Below are 3185 nucleotides of genomic sequence, written 5' to 3'. Positions count from 1 at the left end.
ACCTTCTCCCTTCTGAAGCCCCGATGCCTTACCTCACCCTAAGCTCAGAATGTCATACACGCCTCATTTTCTGTTGTGTCTCTGAACCTCTCATGTATGTTTCCATAGAGACTCCACTGGGAGATATATATTTGATAATTAATTTTTGCCAGTGATCATTGTAGGTATTCTAGACACCAAACTGAATGAGATAATAAAAACAAGAGACCACATATAAGATATGTGTAATGCCCCACATTAAATAAATTTTTATTTATGAGTCATCCATACAAAACTAAACAAACAAACAAAAAACCACACTCCTAGCTATATGGCAAGGGTAGTAGATAAGCACGAAGTTCCCCACACTTAGTCCATTCCCTCTCTCTTCTCAGATCCTCTCCCCCAGGTTATCCTGTGTGGCCCCCAAACACACAGGACCTGTGAGTAACAAACCTGGTGTTTTCATAGTTCCCTGATGCTTGTTGCAAATATAATAAGGACCACAAGGATCTGGTCGAGCCACAACATTGGCTCTGGTCTGAGTAACAAGCAGTAGGGGCCAAGGCCAGGGCCCCAGGCCTTCCTCACCTATAGCATCACTAGCAACAGGCTGAAACTTAAAAGGAACGATGATGAAGTCTACATTATCAGGAAGAGTAGTTAAGGTACTGATTAAATAGGATGAGGGGCACCAAAGTGAAAACTGGGGTTTCAGATTTTCTTGGAATGAAATTATATAAATTGGCTCAGTAGCAAGTGAAGTTGTTTCACATGAGTAATACAACTTATGAGTATTCTATCTGTAAAACAATAAAACATAACATAATAATATATGTCATAATGGAAGACATAATTCTTTAGAAATCCATGTGATGCATTAAAGAAACAGAAATTTTCAAATATTCCGATCAAGGTTGGAAAAAATTTTGTGAAAGTATGGAGAAAAAAGGAGAGAAATTGGCTATGTAACAGAGAGAACAGAAAGCTTAATAAAGTGGTTACTTAAATTGTATAGAGAAGCTGAACTCAAGCAAATAAAAATTCCAGGACATAAATAAAAGGACCGAGTTCTACAATCAGAATCTTATGAAAGGATCACAGATTAAAGGACACTTTTCACCTCGGGGTGATGGTTCGTTTTATAGCTGCCATCCTAAAACATCTTTTCAGAGCCCCCTTTATGTCTTTGTTCCTGAGACTGTAGATGAAGGGGTTCAGCATGGGTGTGACCACAGCATACATCACTGAAGTTGCTGCACTTGAGTGTGAGCTGTGGCTTGCAGCTGAGCTGAGATACACTCCTAGAATTGTACAATAAAATAAGGAGACAACTGAGAGGTGAGATGCACAGGTAGAAAATGCTTTATACTTTCCCTGAGCCGATGACATTCTACATATGGTAGAGACTATCTTAGAGTAAGAGTAAATGATACCAGCCAAGGGACCACCACCCAGCAGAACGGTTAAGAAATATATCACCGTGTTATTAAGAAAGGTGTCAGAACAAGCAAGTTGAACCATCTGATTGAGTTCACAGAAAAAGTGGGGGATTTTCAAGACTGTACAGAAAGATATCTGCAATACCATTAAGCTTTGTAGCAAGGAATACAAGGCACTCATGAGCCAAGACACCAGAAGCAGCAGTCCACAGAGCCGGGGGTTCATGATGACAGTGTAGTGCAGGGGGTGACAGATGGCCACAAAGCGGTCATAGGCCATCACAGTCAGCAGAAAGTCATCCAATCCTGCAAAGAGTAGGAAAAAATACATCTGGGAGATGCAACCTGCATAGGTTATGACTTTGCTCTGTGTCTGGATGTTCACCAGCATCTTTGGGACGGTGGTAGAGGTGAAGCAGATGTCCACCGAGGACAGGTTGCAGAGGAAGAAGTACATGGGCGTGTGGAGGTGGGAGTCTGAGCTGACGGCCAGGATGATGAGCAGGTTTCCAAACACAGTGATCAGGTACATGGAGAGAAAGAAGCCAAATATGAGGGGTTGCAATTCTGGTTCCTCTGAAAATCTCAAAAGAAGAATTCTGAAAATATTGTAAGATTCTCTGGTTCCATGCTGTAGAGGTGATTTACAGGAAAGAGGAAATAACATGAGTAATTTTCATACAAACTGGCATTACTCACATAGTTCTAATACTAGAGTTCATATTTTGAATTCAAGAAATTAATTTCAATATTTTTTATGGATGTGGTCTCCTCTTAGGGTTTCCTGTGCTATTTCATATTAAGAATTTTTGTCTCATTCTGTTTTTTCTCCTAGGAGTTCATGACACTGTATTCTATAGTGTTATTGAGAAAGTCTTTATGCATTTTAGGAATATTGTTATTCGACTACGTTTTAGGCACTGTCTAGGCTTAGAAGAATGAGAGCTAAAGAAGAAATGTCCCTTCAATTCAATGACGAGGAATGTTGAAGGAGACTAGAATAAAATTCAAAAAATATAACATTTCAGATGGTGACAGGTGGTATGAAGAAAAGGAAAGCAGGTGTAAAGGAAAAAGTGATGAGGACGTTGTGATTTTTATGTGTATTTAGGCAAGACCTGCAAACAGATGACATTTGAATATCACCTCTAGGATGAAAAGGAAAGAGATGCCAGGTTATGTACCCTGTGTACCCTGCAGAGGGAACGTACCCTGTGTACCCTGCAAAGGGAATGGCTAATGCAAAGGCCCTTGGATGGAGCAGAAGGGGTTAGTGATGTGCGCAAGGTTAATAGAGTACCTGTTAGGCCTTGATTATAATTTTTGCAGGTTGCTTCTAGGCAATGTTTCTCTTCCAGAAATGATTTTGTCCCTGTGATATTCGGCAATGTCCAGAGGAATACTGCTAAATACCAACAATCCATGGGAAAGCATCCTCCAAAATTATCCGCCACAATATCAACAGTGAGAGGTGAAAATATATAGTCTAGTCCAGAGCTTCAACTTGCGTGTGCTTATTAATCAACGAGGATCCTGTCAGAAATGGAGAATATGATTCAGCAGGTCCTGTTGGGCTAAGATACTCTGCATTTCTATCAAGCTCCCAGGTGGTGTTGATGCTGCTGGTCTTGGTTGGAGCGAGGCTGAGGCCTTGGGTAAGAGTCAGCTAGACAAACTTTTAGGATTTCTGAATAAAATATTCCTTGCATGTATTTTTAAAAGAATAATGTATTTTCTCATTCATAAAATGTGACATATTCTGTG

General features: G+C 40.2%; 1 pseudogene; it reads right to left on the bottom strand.

Annotated features, from left to right (window-relative positions):
• Nucleotides 1-1098: 1098 nt before the first annotated feature.
• On the bottom strand, nt 1099-2051 carry LOC105311664 (annotated as a pseudogene).
• Nucleotides 2052-3185: the final 1134 nt, after the last annotated feature.

Source organism: Pteropus vampyrus, unplaced genomic scaffold, assembly GCF_000151845.1.
Source record: "Pteropus vampyrus isolate Shadow unplaced genomic scaffold, Pvam_2.0 Scaffold1000005811, whole genome shotgun sequence".
NCBI classification, from domain to species: domain Eukaryota; kingdom Metazoa; phylum Chordata; class Mammalia; order Chiroptera; family Pteropodidae; genus Pteropus; species Pteropus vampyrus.
This window is presented reverse-complemented; position numbering and strand designations above follow the sequence as displayed.